The sequence below is a fragment of the Thamnophis elegans genome, chromosome 11, assembly GCF_009769535.1.
Source record: "Thamnophis elegans isolate rThaEle1 chromosome 11, rThaEle1.pri, whole genome shotgun sequence".
Taxonomy (NCBI): domain Eukaryota; kingdom Metazoa; phylum Chordata; class Lepidosauria; order Squamata; family Colubridae; genus Thamnophis; species Thamnophis elegans.
Window position 1 is genome coordinate 37,839,048 of NC_045551.1, and position 19,144 is coordinate 37,858,191.

Below are 19,144 nucleotides of genomic sequence, written 5' to 3' on the forward strand. Positions count from 1 at the left end.
ATTAATGTGCTATAAATGTGCAGTCATTTTTCTGGCTGATTAATCCCAGAGAAATGGTGAAATATTATGTTAATACTACATAGTAAAAGTGCAGAAGCCATGTTTTGCTGATAATTAACTTCAGCTACCATTGATACAAAGCCTGGAATGAAATTTTAGTACTTTCATTTACATAATAGCTTGTTTGTCTGGAAACTGAAAAAGCATACTGTTAAAAGTGAAGGGCTATCTACAGCTAGATAGATATCTAAGGGAATTTATTTTAAATGGGATTTTCAGCATTTATGAGAATATATTTAATTTTAATTATGGCATTTTTAATACCAATGACTTTATAAATACTTCCAACAGCTAATATAAAATCTGTAATACTATAAAATAACCTCAACTCCAAAGCAACTCAACATCCAATAAGAACGGTCTTAACTGCCTTCCAAAACTTTAAAGGCGGGTACCAGTCAGATCTCTAGAGGTGAGGTATTCCACAATATGGGAGCACGACCAAAATAATTAATGCACTGGTCCCTCCTCTGATCGCATAGGTGTCTCTCAATATCACCATACAAGAATACCTGTAAATACCAAGTACCAAAGCATAAATGACTTTACGGGTTGAAATCAGCTCTTTGAATTGTAGTCAAAAACCTATGGGAGCTGGATGCAACATCTGCAAAATAGAGTTGTGTGACACTGGTGTCTCTCGATCACCAATGATGAACTGCTACCATGTTTCCCCAAAAATATGACATGTCCTGAAAATAAGGCCATGCCAGATTTTTGGGGTGGGCAAAAATATAAGCCCTCCCTGAAAATAAGCCCAGTGGACAACACGCCCCAGCCTCTGGCTGGGCAGAGCCCCACTCACCGAGCCAGTGGTATTCCGAAGGTGCCAAGCCATGTGAATGGGGGGAGGGGGGGACCAGTACTCATATGGCTGAGTCCCTCCGGGAATAGGGCGACATACAAGTGTAATAAACCTTGATCTTGGTGGCTTCAGGATACCGCTGGCTCGGTGAGTGGGGCTCTGCCCAGCCAGAGGGGTTGCGCAAGTGCTTGTTCCCCCCCCCCCCGCTTGCCAACCTCCCAGTCCTCACCACAGCTCTCCCTGCAGGGTCAGGGTTGCTGCTGCCACCATCCCAGCACTGAGGTTGGCTTCTTCTGAGAGGCCAGTCGGACCAGCCTGCCGAATCTTCCAGGAGCTGGGGCAGAAAGTCTTTCCAGCAGCCAGGCCATAACCATAGAACTTGAAGTGCACTCCCAGAGCGGCCACTGATGGAAGACTCTTCCCTGGCTCCCAGAAGACTCAGCTGGGCCAACTGGCCTCTCAGAAGAAGCCATCCTTAGTCCTTGGGTGGCAGCAGCAGCAGCCCTGGCCCTGCAGGGATAGCTGGTCATGTGGCACACGAGTGGTGGGGAACAGGAACTTGTGCACTCCCCCTCTGGCTGGGCAGAGTGCCACTCACCAACCCAGTGGTATTCCAAAGGCACCAAACCACAGAGTGCAGGTCTCCCCTCCCCCCACTTGTGCGGCTTGGGGATACCACTGGGTCGGTGAGTGGCACTCTGCCTAGCTGGAGAGGGGGGTTGCCAGGTTGCTGGTCTTTTGTGAGCGGGCTCCCAAAGAGCCTGGCTACAAAATAATAAGCCCCCTCCCCCAATAATAAGGCCAATGCCATATTTCGGGGGTCAAATGAAAATGAGAACCTGTCTTAGTTTCAGGGAAACCTTGAGCCGGTGAGATTTGAACCGCTGAACTGCAGATAACAGTCAGCTGAAGGTGGGTAGTCAACAGTCATCCTTCTGAGGTGGGTAAAATGAGGACCGGATTGTTGGGGGCAATATGCTGACTCTGTAAACCGCTTAGAGAGGGCTGAAAGCCCTATGAAGCGGTATATAAGTCTAACTATTGCTATTGCTAGATAGATGATAGGTAGAAAAGAGAGAGAGAGAGATGTAGGTAGGTAGGTAGAGATACATAGATAGATCATAGATTGATAGATCGATAGATTGATCAATAGATAGGTGATAGATAGATGATAGATAGATGATAGATGATAAATAGATGATAGATAGATAGATAGATAGATAGATAGATAGATAGATAGATAGATAGATAGATAGTGGTGCCCCCGTTCCCACCAATCGGGCTCTGTCGACCCTTGGGACTGGCGTCCCCTTGGGTATATCCAGCCGAAACAGCTTCCATGGATCACCGTACAGTGGCGTCAAATTTCCATGGAAGTCGCCTATACCCACGATGGGTGAAGAGGCGTCAAGTACAAGTACAAGTCAGGGAACATGGTACTTTCAGTACTAACTGCAGTTTCCAAGTGGTGGTCTTGAAAGGACACTCTATAAAATACAATCAGGTGGTGGTAGTTAACGATTAAAAAGTGGTTAATTTTGTTCTGAAGTGTTAACAACATTTTGACTGCAACTTATGAAATCACTTGAAGTTAGGCTTTTTGACATCTACATATTTGAATAGCATTGTTTTCACCAAGCTAAGAGCTTGGTAAATTCTGATTACCAAGATCAGTTATAGCTACCCAGCCCACCAAAGCAGGGGGGGCGGGGTATGTTACAGGTGCCCCCTCTTTAAGGAGATCCATCTATTGCAGGGGTGTCAAAGTCATGGTGGCATCACATGACGTATTGGAACTTTTCCCCCTTCATGAAACTAGGCATGGCCATGGCCACGGCCAATACATACATCCAGCCCACGGGCCGCAAATTTGACAGCCCTGATCTAATGGGATTAAGAAGGGCCTTCTCCATAGTAGCTCTCACCATGGAGATAAGACAGACCCCCCACTTTAATACTCTTTTGAAAGGCCCTGAAGACATGATTTTGCCAGTGGACTTGGGGATGCCATGGTGCTAGGGAGCACATCAAGCTAGGTTTGTTTGCTTGTTGTTGCCAGGGGGATGAGGGTTTATTGGGTTTTGTGTTTAGGATTTTATTTTTGTAAGTTGCCTGGAGTCACTATGTGTTTGGTAGTTAAATTTTCTTAATAAATAAAATATATGTTGCCTATATTTGTCTTTCCAAATGGGTATGGAGTAATAGTAAGCTGGCTTGGGAAAGGCAAGTAAATTCAGCTTTAATTGTGTATCATCAAGCCAAAATACTTGTGGGTTATCTAACAAAACAGAGATTTAAATCTTCAACTGTGTGTAAGAAAGAATTTCACTCTCATTTCAATGTCATTGTGCTTCCACCACTGTTTGGTGAGAACAATGTTGTTGTTATTGCTCAGAAGATAGATCAATATTGTGCTTGAGAGCTCAGATTTTGTGATGCCCGTGGGAACATTTTTGTAGCATTGAAGCACATTAGAATAACATTACAGGAAAGGAATATAAAAGAATTAAGGGCAAAGCAAAAATTAACAAAAGTGCAAAAATATTCAGACTAGATGACAATTTTACCCAGGTTGTAACACTGAAGTATTTTCCATGCTGTGCTTTCAACTCATTTTCAGAACCACATTGTTCTGCTGTTGGTACTAATGTTTGGAGATCTGATCTTCTTGGCATGTTTCTATTCAGTCATGTCATCTTTATATATTGTATTTAGAAATTATGATTAGATGTTTTTTCTGCCCCAGTCTATGCATATATGAACGAGATGAAGATGGTTTCCCTTTCAGTAAAACAGAGAGAAAAGATTCTTTTATTTCATTTGCAAAATATTTGTGCAAGCATAGCAGAACCAATAATGTGCTTATCTGCCTCTGTACAAGGTCATGGGTTCATTGATTGCAAACTTCTCATTAGGTGGCCAAAGTATTTAAGTTTCATCTTCAGGATCTGGCCTTCTAAAGAGCAGTCAGTGTTGATCTCCTCTAGGTCCTCCTTTCCTTCCAATTGATAGAATGATGTAACCAATAAAGGAGAATATTTGTAGTTCAGGGTTGAAAGGAAGGGTCTTTGGTGCTCACTGAGCTTTCTTGTTTTCTGCAGACGTCATGTCATTGTTGAATGGTCATACTTCAAGGACTCCCTCTAGTTCATCACATCATTCTGAGGGGTCCTTGGTACTCTCTGAGCTTATTGTTTTCTTGCAGTTTCAGTACCCAAACTTGGTAACATCATCAGTGCTAGTGCAATGGGTAGTGAAACATCTGCAAGAAAACAACAAGCTCAGAAAGCACCAAGGAGCCATCAAAATGATGTCATGAACTACATGTAGTCCTCAAGGTATGACCTTCCAACAATGGCAAAGCATTATGACTACTTTGAAAAAGTGGCTTACAACCTATCTTCAAAGCTACAACCATCACATCATGTCATGTGATCACAATTTGGATGCTTGGCAACATTCATATTTATAATGACTGCAGTGTCTTGTGGTCCTGTGATTGCAATTTCTAGCCTTCCCAGCCAGCTTCTAAACAAGCAAAGTCAATTGGGGCTGCTGGATTTGCTTAACAACCTTGTGATTCACTTAACTGTGGTAAAGATACTTGTAAAATTGGATCCAATCATGTGATGATTCACTAAATGCATAGCAATGTGGGTTGCAAGTACCCGCACTTTTTTTTCTGATGATCAAGCAACTCTTGTGATTTTAAGTATATGTGTATTAGTAGTTGGACTGAATTTGTCAGAAATCCAAGCAGTAAATGGCTGTTTGGGTTAATGCCATATTGTAAAATCTCTCCATGCATATCTTAATAAACAAAGGCACTACACAAGACATTGCCTATTTAAGAAATGGTTATTATACCTCCTTTGCCCTTCTTTTGAGCAGGTGTTGTAGACCTGTATTTGTGCCTACTAAGGTGTTTTTTTTTAAGCTAATTCTCTTTTTTCCGCCAAGTGTCTTTGTGCCTGCTATTGATACGTTTACTTTGTCGTACTGTGTTTTCCCAAAAATAAGACAGGGTCTTATTTTCTTTCCTCCCCCCCCAATAAGCACTTGGTCTTATTTTCGGGGAGGTGTTATTATTTGTGAGGTGCAGGAGACGGCGAGCGTGGTCACCTCATGGCTGCTGCTGTGTTGCAATATTTTCGGGGGAGGGCTTATTTTTAGTGCATGCGCTCAAAAGCCCAATTGGGCTTATTATCCAGGAAGGTCTTATTTTCAGGGAAACAGGGTATTTCTGTTTCTTAATAGTACTGCATACCAGAAGAAAGCATGACAAAACATTTTCTTTCTGTTCCTAAAAATAATATATAGCAGGGCACATAAAATCACTAGAAGTTGTTTGATTTAATAGCATCAGTGGTGGGTTCCGAATCCCATTCCAAACGGTATGGTTGGAACGTGCCCAGCAGCATCCACATGGATGCGCACAGCGTGCGCATGTGTCTTAGTGCCTCCGCGAGCCTCCGCGACACTCCAGTTGCTCAGCAGAATGTTGTGCAGGCGCTGTATGTGCAGTGCACATGCGCAGAAGTGCCAAGACTTAAAAGACTAGTAAGGAGCTTAGTTGGGTGGGTGGGCCCGCCAGAGCATTGTATCAGAACGGTAGCCAGTGCTCCGGGCAGGCTCTGATACCCCTGTACTGGAGCATACCGCCTGCAACCCACCACTGAATAGCATCATGTGATCTTGGAGTATTACAATAGCACAGAAGCTTAGAAAAATACTTCAAGCTAAGATGCAATTTCCCCCAGGATATACCAAAAGACTTGTACTGTTTGAGAATTTTAGGAGTTGATATCCAACACATTTAGAAGATTCCAGCTGGAATACTAATACTACAGTGTAAAAGTGAAGCTATCTAAACTCTGCAGTTTGCAAATGTCTTAGAAGAGTGCCTTCTTAGAATGTTTTTCTGTCCATTGGCATTTTTGCTGCCTGGCCCATAAATAGTTTTCTCATGCCCTTAGCTTCTAGCCACAGCTTGGGTGGGGCTTTCAGCATAAAGCAACCACTACTATTCTGATTGACAATATTTTTTTAAAAAGATTTATTTTTTTGAAAGAGAACATGTGGTAGTATTTTTGATTGCTGAAGAAAATTAGCAAATATTTTCTCCTTTGCTTTTTCTCCTGGTCCTTATCTGTGTGGCTCCTTACTATAATTTTCCTTCAAGATAGTTATAATTAAATAAGATATGTTTGGAAAAATAAATGATTTTGTCTTCTTTAAAAAGTAAACTTCAAATGACTAATACTGTATGCTTCGTTACAGTGAAGGAAGCAACATTTTATAAAAGAACAGGAAAATGAGATGATGAAAGTGTTATTAAAATAAATGAGTTTGTTTCACTTATTTTTGGAAATGCAAATGAAGCCACTGATTTGATTAAGAATACTCATATTCTTAGTAATGAAATCTACTTTGTTTTGACATTATAAAATAAGATGTATGGTACAAACATAACAAATGCAAGTTCCCAAGAATAATTAAATCATATTGTAAATTAGGTTAAAACAATCCAAATTACACATTTTATATGGACTGATATTCTCGAATATATCAATGTCCTCCTTGTTTTCTATAAAAAATAACCCATTTAATAATTTTAATTGGTTTGTTGTATAATTTATCTGTTTCTCTGTCAGTAAGCATCTTTTTATGAACTATTCTAAATCCCAGTTTTTATTTTTATAAAGGAACAAGGTGTATTTCTTGTCTTTTATGCTTTGGACCAACTTTCATGTCCTGTGGTAGAGATGTCTTGAAAATTAACTTGAATACTTTAAAATGCCATCATAGCTTGATACAACCACAGATGCGCCAGTACATGGAGACAGGATCTGGTACTCAGCAGATGGAGATCTCAGAAAGGGATCTCCCTCTCAATGGTGAAAAGAGTAATGTTCTACATTTAGGCAACAAAAACGAAATGCACAGGTACAGTATAGGTGGTACTTTGTTCAACAGTAGCAACTGTGAAAGGGATCTTGGAGTCTAGTGGACAACCATTTAAATATGAGCCAGCAGTGTGCAGCAGCTGTCAAAAAAGCCAACACAGTTCTAGGCTGCATAAGCAGAGGGATAGAATCAAGATCACGTGAAGTGTTAATACCACTTTATAATGCCTTGGTAAGGCCATACTTGGAATACTGGATTCAGTTTTGGTCACCACGATGTAGAAAAGATGTGGAGACTCTAGAAAGAGTGCAGAGAAGAGCAACAAAGATGATTAGGGGACTGGAGACTAAAACATATGAAGAACAGTTGCAGGAACTGGGTATGTCTAGTTTAATAGAAAGAAGGACTAGGGGAGACATGATAGCAGTGTTCCAATATCTCAGGGGTTGCCACAAAGAAGAGGGAGTCAAACTATTCTCCAAGGCACCTAAAGGTAGGACAAGAAGCAATGGGAGGAAACTAATCAAGGAGAGAAGCAACTTAGAATTAAGGAGAAATTTCCTGACAGTTAGAACAATTAATCAGTGGAACTGCTTGCCTCCAGAAGTTATGAATGCCCCAACACTGGAAGTCTTTAAGAAGATGTTGGATAGCCATTTGTCTGAAACGGTATAGGGTTTCCTGCCTAGGCAGGGGGTTGGACTAGAAGACCTCCAAGGTCTCTTCCAACTCTGCTATTGTATTGTATCAAGTCATCCCTCAGCAACCCTCTTCTTGTGCAATAGGGCACAGATGTACAATAGGGCACAGATTTATAAGCATGGCATAGAATGCCAATACTATTGTCTGTATGGTACACACAGCAGCTTTACTGGATGCAGAATACAAAAGACTCCCATCTGCTGAAGGATATTAAGTCCTCATGTTAAGATTGCAAGGATAAAATTCTGTATTCTTATACACTCTTTTTATATATAGTGAGTTGTGTTTCTCAACCATGGCAACTTTAAGATGTGTGAACGTCAACTCCCAGAATTCCTCAGCCAGCATGACTTCTGGAAGTTGAAGTCCGCACATCTTAAAATTGCCAAATTGAGAGACACTGCCCTTATATACTGAGATGTGGCTAGATTAGTCCTGGTGCTTTGTGAGCTGTAACCATCTCATGTTTTTTCACAACTGAAGACTCTTCCTTTCTACTCATGCTTATCCTGGAGAGGCTTTATATTGCCAATTGTGTTTTAGGGAACACAACAGTCTCCACCTTTAAAGGAGTACAGGTAGTCCTTGACTTATGACGACAACTGATCCCAACATTTCTGTTGTTAAGTGAGACATTTGTTGTGAATTTGCCCCATTTTATGACCTTTCTTGTCTCAGTTGTTAAGTAAATCACTGCAGTTGATAAGTTAGTAACACCTTTGAGACCAAAAGGTTAAGTGAATCTAACTTCCCCACTGATTTTGCTTGTTAAAAGGTCCTCAAAAGGCGATCACATGACCTTGGGACATAGCAACGGTCATAAGGATGAGTCAGTTGCCAAGCGTATGAATTTTGATCACATGATGATGGGGATGCTGCAAAGGTCATAAGTGTGAAAAATGGTCATGTCACTTTTTTCAGTCACTAAATGAACTGTAGTTAGTCGGGGACTACCCGCAAAGCATTACTTTCTTTTAATGTGACTCATAAAGACTTTTTAGATTTGTCCTTCCAGCAAAGTTGAGGATGCTTCATGGCTTTGAGTAATACATTTCAGTTTGTAGGGAAGGGATTTTTGACAAGCAAAAGGAAGACTTTCAGTTCAACAGTACGGGATACAAGCAGAAATGCTGCACTGTAGGGGGCTTTGAAGGAAACTCAGCTAAATTGCGTGAGAGAAACTTTCCAGTAGACTCAGACTAGACTATGCATTAGGAGAGGAAAATGAAACTCAGAGTTTAAGCCTACAGTAGCCGAGAGACAGACCTTGATGAAAAATTCTGGGAATCCAATCTGTTAATTACAAGATCACCTGTTTGAATCCCATTGTTTAATATGATGAAGAATGCAGGCTCCTGATGTCCTCACAAGAGAAATTGTGAGGGGGAGAGGGAAGTGCCAACTGCGACACTTAACATGCTGTCACACATCCAACAAATGAAGCTGGCTATAAAGATGATGTTAGGATAAGCCCAGTCATGGCTGCATTTCATCTGGATTGTGGAGTCATTGTTAACCTTGTTTTTGCAGTACAGATGTTACTTAAGGACAGTTCTAGCATCCCTTGCTATTGGCTGTCTTGACTAAGGCTGCTGCAAAGGTGGGTTGAAAATCCTGGCGCTATTGGTTCGCTCGTGCTCGCACATGCGCTGAAACGTCCGGGTGGGTAGGCAGAGCCTCCCGCTACTGCCACTACCGGTTCACCCAATCCAGCCGAACCGGGAGCAACCCACCTCTGGGCTGCTGGGAGTTGTCATTAGCCAATAGGAAGGCTGTAGATTCTGTACCCTTTTAAGTGAAAATCCAGGGAGAAAGGAGAACATTCCCTATAATAGAATAGAATTATTTATTGGCCGTGTGATTGGACACACAAGGAATTTGTCTTCGGTGCATAAGCTCTCAGTCTACATACAACAATATAAATGATAAATCATAATAATAACATATAATCATAATAATAAGTAGTAGCTGTGCATGAGTAGAAGGGGATTTTTTTTTCCTTGGGTTTTTGATGAGAAAACGAGGCAACTCTATTGTCTAATACAAGTTGCTCATTTTTAAATTATAGGAAGCAATAATGAGATTTCTATTAATGTATCTGCTTTGGCTCTTAACCCACAGCTGCCTCAAGCTTCAATTCTTTTTGTTAGACATCATAAACATCAGATGCTAAAAACAACCCTTTCAAAAAAGACCTTTGCTTTTTATTCTACTTTTCACTGCATTTTACATGCATTTCTTCCCTGTCCTTATGCTGATGTCTGCACTGTCATCCTTCAGGGAGACTACAGTCATTTGCTGATCTAGGCAAAGGCCATCTCTGCTGAGATTAGTGGCAGATCTTGGCATTCTCCCAGCTTCTGCAGATGTGCTCCTTTTCAAACAAGATAAATAAACAGACTCATTACTGCTTCACAATTATGGGAATATGTTGATCTGGTTATTTTGTTTTAAAAAATAGCAGAGAATCAAAAGACAAAAGTAGATCTCTTGTTTCATAGGCTCTATTCTTAATCCACGAAGCAAACACTATTCCAGGGATTTTTTTAAAAAGATCCATTGATTTTGGATTTCAGAAAGAAAACTGTACCTCTACACCTTGTCTGGGAGTAAAACCCATCAAGTACAATGTGCATTTTTTAAAAAGAGTTCATAGCATTAAATTCTGAAGGGGTTAAAAAAGTTTCATAAGCTTCCCAGTTAAGTGGCTAGAAAATAAAATCCAGTGCATTTTCCTTGGCTTAGTTCTTGAATTATTGAAAGAATGGATGCTATTTTGTGGTAGAGTATAATACCTGTAGATTAATATTGCATTCTCCTGCACAGTATGCTATGTTTTGCTTTCTCTTTGAAAGGCAACAATGAATTAATTTTATTCTACTACAAGATCACTTGTAGAGTTGTTTAGACTTGCAGTTGCTGGTTTCTTAAATGTGTTTAAGCTTTAAAATATGCTTAAATTACATAGTTAATGATAAGGCTGAACAACAAGATGAAAACAAGGAGAAACCTTAAAGGAAATTAGAATGTATTTGTGATTTCAACATGATGCTAAGCATCTCTGTCACATTTTTTTATCTTTGCTATTAGGTAGCAGAAAGGTAATAAACACAATAGAACTCTAGTTCCATCTGGTGGCTGAAAAGCTGCTAGCAACGTTATATTTTTCATTAATCTTTTTCATTAATCTAATTCATTTAGATCTCTTCAGCTGCAAAGCAATGGTGTTGGCAAGACCAGACTTTAGAACGAATGTTCAGGCCATCACTTATGAGAACAATCATTTTTGGAAGTAAATGAAGCGCTACAAATAATTAATTTTAGACATTACTATATCATTAATGCCATTATTTTCATTTTACACACTGTATTTTCTGATATAGCTACTATAAGCCATCTTTATCCTGGTGCATATTTCCATTTCCATCTAGGTTTATTTAACTTTCTGTTGCTTTAAGAATTTGACAACTGCATTCCTCCCCATCTCTCTCTGTGTGTATCAAAACAAATACATGAATTTTTATTTCATTTCATTGTTGTTGTTTCTAAGGGGAAAAAAATCAGATTGTTTTTCCTTTTCCTCAACTCTCCCCCAGAAGAAAAGAATTTTCCACAATATTTTCCAAATATCCTTCAGATTTGAAAATGAGAATCTTCTTCCTTATTTCCCCATATAAGGCTAAATTGTATTACAGACCTTTTTCCTTCCATCATTGCCAGTGCCTCATTTTTCTTTGAGTATTACCGTAGGAATGTATTGAAATAAATAATATTTCTATCAAGATTCAATATTTATCTTTATTGGAGTTAAGCTTCTTGAGGGGAAATGGTTTTAAATCAATCCAAAAGCTTGCCTGGTCAGGAATTTTGGCCCCACTATAGCCAAATATGAAGTGAAAAATTAGATATGTGGACAATTCTATCCATTTAATACTTCCAAAAGATTAATCACCTGAGAAAAGATGATCTATAGCAGTGATGGCTAAGCTTTTTTGGGATCGCATGCCAAAAGCGGGGGGAGAGCAGGGGGGGTCGTGCGCGGGTGTGCCACACCCATAATGCTATGTGTGTGACCCCCGCGCAGCCAGCATGACCCCCCACTTTTGGCACACTTTTTTCACCCTCCCCAGTCTCCAGAGGCTTTCTAGGCACCTGGATAGGGCGAAACAGCCACTTCTGGAAGCTTCCCTGAAGGCTCCGGAGGGCAAAAAACCGCCCTACGAGCAAACTGGAAGTGACTTTGCCATCACAGATCTACAGACTTACAAGATTCTGTTTAATGTAGCCTTATAATAAAGTAGAATTAGTTTAACTAGTCTTGTTTCTTGTCTGCTTTACCTTAGAGGGTTCACATTGTAGGATCCACTAAGCAGTTTTTTGAGGTTCTCCACCATCTTTTGAAACCGAACAACCCCAACCATAGTCACTTTGGTCAGGAAAGAACTAGTGCCACACCTGGTGTTTTCACAGTGACTTTTCCTCTGAAAGACATACTTATCTCAATGCCTCCAGGCCTTTTTGATTCTACTAGCCACCAAATGGCTGATCAGTGTGCCAACCGCTCCTTTGTGGCCCATGATTATTTTTAAATGTAGCAGTGTCATCTTTTCCCCTCTATGAAATGTGCTGGCTTCTTTAGTGATTGTTCAACATTATCCTGAGTGCAACAGGGCACTCAAGAATGGCTGCTATGTGCTTCTTTTTCAAAAAGGTTTGGCTTTTGCATCTATTTTTACAAAAATTAATGTGTTTATCTTGGCACTTGGCATGATTTATTCAGGTTTACGCTCAAATTTCCACCCCTTGGAGATATTTTTAAACTCGTAGACATAACACATATCAATTTCTTGCCTTTTAATAATCTTGGAACGCTATCTCTTTATACTTTTTAATTTTTGTATTTACAAAGCTGATAAAATCAGCACCTATAACTGATGACCTTTTTTTTCACCTACACAAACATACACACAAAGAATATTTTTGTATTAGAATTTATATTCTAAAATAGGGAAATCTTCAACAAATGTGCAGAAGAAACCAACATTTGTGTTAGCTCAGAGCACAACGATAAGATTAGCCTATGCAAGTCTTGATAACTTCTGGGGGTAATAAAAAGTATGGTGTATAGAAGTAAGATGCCTCATGTAAGAAACACAGGAGACAGTAATGCTGGAGGACAAGAGTTACACTAATATCAAAGAAATAATGGAATAGAATAATTAAAGGAAGGATGCCAAAGGGGGAACAAAATGAAATGTGAATGTCAAAATTTAAAATATTTTTAATTAATTAAATTGAATTGTTGAATGGTCCTGCATTGAGTTGCCCTGCTGTGAGTTGGCCATAGTTAGTTGACTGTGGCAAGTTGGCTGCGGCGAGTTGTCCCATTCAGTTTCCTAGAATTTCCTATTCCAATCATAAAAATCCTACCTCCATAGAGGATTTTTTTTACATTACAGTTCTTGCAAATGCTCTTGTGAAAATGTTAGAAGAACATCCGCAGTTCTCTGAATCAAATCAAATCTGATTCAAACAGCAGCTGACCATGTCACACCTCTTTCTTGGGGGCGGTGGGGGGGGATCAGGATAGGATTTCTCTGAGAGGGAGCAAACTGAGTCAACTCTGTTTGTTAAATGAATTGTGCATGCATTAAACTTTAGAGTTTTTGTTGATAGAATCAGGCAATTGACTTCGTGATTGGGGTTGCAATAGTAAAGAATTCCTACCTTAGCCCAGAGATTTGTCAATAATACAAATTCAAAGTTGCTTATAGACCAGGGGTGGGTTGCTGCAGGCATTACTGCTGGCTCCGCACGTGTGCGCATTTGCACCTAAAAAGGTCTGCGCATGAGCACAATGTTAAAAAGAGGGGGGAAATACATTTTTGAAATGAAGATTGTTCTGTGCATGCACAGAGTCAAAAAACAAGATGGCAGCACTGACAATAGAACCGCTTCGGGGGCCTTGCAGGCCAAGTTACTACCTACTTGGCCAAACCGGTCTGAACCGATAGGAACCTACCTCTGTTCTAGACCCAAAGAAGGAATCTGTATAGGACTAATGCATACTGATTTTACTACTGAAAGTCCCAATGCAAAAGAAAGAGGTTAGATATTTTTACCCCAGTGGATCATAGCTTATTTCTTCCATCATTCATTTTTTGTGACCTTCTCTTGAAGGTGGGTTTGATTGTATTATAGGATTTGCATTTTGGAAAATGTCTATTTTTGTCAGAAGCCTGTTTTCTGAAGTTTGTTATTAAAGTCTTTTAATTTTACTGAGTGTATTGTTGTTTGAATATGTATATAATAATAGTGCTTCACCTTTCAAGCCAGGATGGCAAATCCAAAATGCCTTGTATTATATTTTTGTTTGTTTTGCCAGGAAAGCACAATTTAGTCATCTGGACTTTACACTGACTTTTGTACTGCTTAAATATTTTCTACCTCCAGCTGCTAAACTCATTATGAGACACTAATTTCTTATTGTGTAATCAGCATTATAATTATACACACACAGTCACACACTGGTCCATTGATTTCAGACATAGTGTTTTGAAAAAGCAACAACAAATGGCTTGAAGATTGGAGTGTATTACTTTTTTAAAAACAGATGAGGAAAATTTCACAGTTGCCCCCGAGTCTTGCAGTTAAATCTTATCAAAGTTTTCCTTTTAAGACACAGAAAATGTTAGTGTCATCGTGAATCAACATTCCATATTTCCTGTCTTCTACTGTGGTTGGCTCTGAAGCCTTACACAATATTCTTGAGAAATACACTTTTCATCTATAATGAGCTGCTGGTTTATAGCCAAAGCATGCAGAATATAAATATGACTATCAAACATGTTTGTTGAAATAGCACCCAAGAAATATGACTTTTAAGGTCTTTTAAGTTCTATCCTTTTTTTATATACTTAACACATGTTTAAGCATGTAGTTAAATCCAGGGGTAAAATGCTACCAGTTCACCTGAACCGGTAGTAAAGAAAGCTACCGGTTTGCCCAAACTGGTAGTAGAAAAAATGCTACCGGTTTGGGCGAATCGGTATTTCTGATGATCAGCTGTGTTGCATGATATATATTAGCTAGAAAGTAGGATTGCAAGGCACAGCAGATTCCGCTCCCCTCTCGCTGTTCTACTTACCTTCACCAGCATGTTTGGTAGCAGGCTCCGCCCACCCGCCTGGATGTCCTCACATCCGTTTTTTATGCTCTGCACATGCATGAAAGGACCTGCACATGTGAGGAGGTGGCGCATGCACTCACATTTGCAAACTGTTAGCGAACCTGTTTAAATCTTCCCATGAATTGAGTTGCATTTTTAGCTTGAGATATTTCAAATTTTAAACCCTGGATATTTTTACAATTCCAGTCCTTGCCTTCAGACAAAAGAACTTAAGACGCATGTCTTTCACCTACACAATTCCATGTATGCTTATGTTCCCTGAACAACATTGACAGCAGGTTATACAAAGTTTATATGAAAGGATTTTTTTTTTTTTAAAAAAAGTTCCATATCTCTACTTTCCTGAAAAATAATCTTGAAAACATTTTAAAATCATAATATATAAAAATTACAAAGAAGTCCAATTTGATTTAGGTAAATATAACAGCAACGTAATCTGTAGGGGGTTCAAAGTGAGCGCTGCAGTCATTTTGTTCTGTAGAATCTGTAGCAGCAAAGCCTGAATTATGAGACACAACATTTGAGGAAGGCTATTTGTTCTCATTGCTCTAGACAGTTTAATGAACCTTTGGTTTATATTGTTGCAGATAATCTGCAGGTGCCGTGGGAAACAGTTTTGTGGACTTTATACAGTAATGACATAACTATATGTCAGGAGTCTGGAACCTTTCTTATGGCAGTTTATTTTATTGAGCCATTTCATTCCATCATGATTTCCACTGCTTTTCTGAAACAGTTCATCTGTTCATTCAACAAATTTTCAGAAAGAAATAATATCATTTTTGAAGTCCCCAATTTAAGACAGAGGTGTCTAACCTTGGCCTCTTTAAGACCTGTGAATTTTCAACTCCTGGCATGGCTGACTGGGGAATTCTGAGAGTTGAAATCCACATGTCTTAAAGTCACCAAGGTTGGAACGCCTGATTTAAGGCATGTTTCTGAAGGGGATATTTCAGCTTTAGATGCAAAGGTCCACCTGTGCTTGGTCTATCATCCACAGGTCTATGTGGAAATGGAGAGGTTAATTATCTCCTTAGAACACTATTTTAATTGTTATATAAATCATAACCAAGACAATTGCCCTGGCTTTTAGCCCAAGGCCAAGTTTCCTTATAATAAACTCAATTGCTGCTCCCACTTAGTAATTATTTCAAGCCACCAAGCAACCAGCCTTGCTGCTGAATGTTTCCCAATGTCCCCCATAGACACATCCCCTCTTAATCCCCAGGAGCTTTTAAATTTCTTAAGCCCTCCTCCAGGAGTACTTGAATCAAGCCAAGTTACAGCCACATTGAAATTTCATCCAATTCTTCTCCATTCCTTCCTGATCCTGGAACATGTCCCATATGTTTTGTGCCCCTTTGTCCCACCCCTATTAATGGCAGCAAATTAAGGAAGTGATAATGCTATGAGAAAAAAAATAAAGTTCATTTGTAAAGTAGTAGATGGTAGCATTGCAGGACTTTTTCTGTCCTTTTGTTATACTGTTGGCTTTAAGAACTTTTCTCACCTCCATCTAAATAGAAAATGCTTTTCTTCCAAAGTCAGACCTTGATTTACATATCCTATCCATCACCTTCATGGAACTCAAATGGTTGAAGGACATGACGCTCTTATTATGTCTGAGATTATGTTATGTTGTGAGATATATTTCTGGAATAGAGGGGAGAGGGAGGATAAATTTTTGAGCAAGAAAGTAAAACCTCCCTGTGCCAACAATTTTTAAAATTGAAAATGATGTTGATGCAATCGGAGAGTTTGAGCCTTTGTTTATTTCCTTTTAAGTTAAGTTCAGTATGAAAAATAATGGGAAGTGGTTTGCATAGTCACATTGGCTTTTATCACCTCCCAGCAGTGACCAAGAGGAAGTCTGGTCAATGCTAAATGCTCAGCCTAACTAAAGCAATGTACGGATCGCATTTATTCATTAGATCTTTTGTAAACTGACCAGTAATACTATGTGAGTATTGGTATTTTCCTGTGTTGTTTTGTTTTTTAAAGAAGACAAATTCCTCTGCTTTGAATTACTGTTTAAAGCTTTCTCTTCTTGTTTCAAAATATATATATCTTAGCCTTATATGAAAATCTAGACATTTCTAGAGAAGTGAGAAGCAGACTATCTGATGGGTGAGTTATTGCAGTTAATCTCTTTATATCTGGTAGTACTGCCTTCAGTTGTGCTTTTGATCCTATGTTCTTAATTATGCCTTTTTGAATGTTACTTAACATCTGTAGAATGTGTGTGCATGCATGCATGCGTGTGCGTGTGTATGTGTAGATAGATATAAATGGATAGACAGACAATGTACACCTTCTCCTGAAGATCTGTAACAGGGTATTCTTTGTATGATGTGCTCAACTGGAAGCTAGATAATCTGTTACGATGGTTTTAACTTGGATTACTGAACTAAGAAATGGATTGTACTCAATGGTCCCCTGTCTTCCAACTCAGGGATTCTCTGACAAGCAGGAAATAGTATTATGGACCGGATTCCTTATTGCACCTACTCTACAGTACTTCTGATTCCCACAGGAAGAGTGAAGTTAGTCTAAAGTAGTTCTGGGCTAGCCACTTTTACTCTTATGGGAAAGCAGAGCTGTCTGGTTATCTGGCTAGTTTTAGAATGGAAGCTCATTTCAAAGCTATTCCAAGCACAGGAAAAGTTTAATATCTTGTTACTTGGCAGAGTCACATTACATTACAGATAGTCCTCAACCTGGGACTTCTGTCGCTATGGATGTGATTGTTAAGTGAGTTGTGCCAAATTTTATGAACTTTTATTGTGGTTGTTAAGTGAGTCACCATGCTTCTTCCCAGTTGACTTTGCCTGCCCCCTGGGAAGATTGCAAATGATGATCATGTTAACCCAGGACTGCCAGAAATACCTATTGGTTGCCAAGTGCCTAATTTTTTTATCATGTCACTGCAGGGATGCTGTGATGGTTCTAATTTTGAGGACTGGTCACTTTTTTCAGCATTGTTGTAACTTTCGGTGATCATAAATCAAGGATTATGTGTAAATTCATTTTAGCTTTTCTGTGATATCTGAAGCAACCTTGTAGACAGATCATTATGGTTACATTTGCATGTAATATTTTAAAAGAAGTATCTTGATAATCATGTGTAGCCTGAAGTAGTCTATAATTTCCTCCTTGTTTTAAGGCAATAGCAATTCAAGAAAAGTGAATAAATTTTAAGAGGAGCACGATCATAGTTTTTAATGATTTATGTCTTTCCTTCTGGCGATTACAGGGATAAATATTCTGTTCTTTACTCATTGTAAAGAAAAAAATTCAACTGATAGAATAACAGATTTGGAAGGGACCTTGGAGGTCTTCTAATCCAACCTCCTGCTTAGGCAGGACACCCTATGCCACTTCAGACAAATGGTTATCTAACATCTTCTTAAAAACTTCCAGTGTTGGAGCATTCACAACTTCTGGAGGCAAGCTGTTCCACTGATTAATTGTTCTAACTGTCAGGAAAATTCTATTTATTTTTACCTTGGTTCTCTCCTTGATTAGTTTTCATCCATTGCTTCTTGTCCTCCTTTCAGCCTGCCTTTGGAATTGGAACTTTGTGGCTACCTCTTAGGAATTGGAACACTGCTATCAGGTCTAATCCTTCTTGGTCACATAGACCAACTGACCCATTATTTCTATGTTGCTGAAAATATTTTTTTCTCTGCTTCTTGTTTTAATATATTTTTACAGATGGCCACATGAATCCTTTTTTTCCACAAGAAAGGCTTCCAATTCTGTCAGTTTTTATAGCTTTCTCTGACTATGCCTTCCAGAAAGATACTAAGTCCCCAAACTTACTTATTTATTCAATAATGTTTGCAAATAGATCAATGTTGCAAACTTTTATGAATGTAAATTTTCCAATTTCATTGTGTTTGAGGTTTGGTGACTTTAATGAAGTTAAATGCTTGGAATTTAATAGGTGGTTGCTAAGAGTTGACACTGACTTGACAACACATAAACCAATCAATCAATCAATCCTCTGTATAAAGTAAATTCTAGAACTACAAGAAAGTTTTAGGGTTAGAGTTAAAACTAATTTGATACATACGAAATGAACATTAATTGAGAATCATAGGAAATCAAATGTTATAGACCAGTGAAAATAAAAAGGAACCTAAAGAGAGTGTGGGTTGAAGCATTGAACTGTGTAATATGTATACAGTTTTGTATGGCTCATGTTGCCATGAAACGTAATAACCAGGGACGTGCAGTCACTAGAGGCAAGGGAGGCGTGGCCTCACCAGTCATGAGGAAAAGGAAAGAATTTTAAAGAATTTTTAAAAAATAATTAAAGCCAAGGTAGTTGCTGCCAGATTCCAAGTCACAGTGGCTTGGAGTCTGCTTAGTGTTAACTATAGGAGGAGGCGAGAGAACTATGGGCCTCCTGTGCATAAGCAATTTTTCGCCTTTTAAGAGTTAAGCAAGGGTTAAAAAGCGAAAAAAATTGTATGCAA

General features: G+C 39.1%; 1 protein-coding gene across 1 annotated transcript in view; it reads left to right on the forward strand.

Annotated features, from left to right (window-relative positions):
* Nucleotides 1–16,587: 16,587 nt before the first annotated feature.
* Nucleotides 16,588–19,144, forward strand: part of LIMS1 (LIM zinc finger domain containing 1) — a 54,116-nt gene continuing 51,559 nt past the window's right edge. Inside the window, exon 1 of the mRNA XM_032226761.1 lies at nt 16,588–16,623. The gene's annotated coding sequence lies outside the window, so the exon portion shown is untranslated. The remainder of the gene's footprint in view (nt 16,624–19,144) is intronic.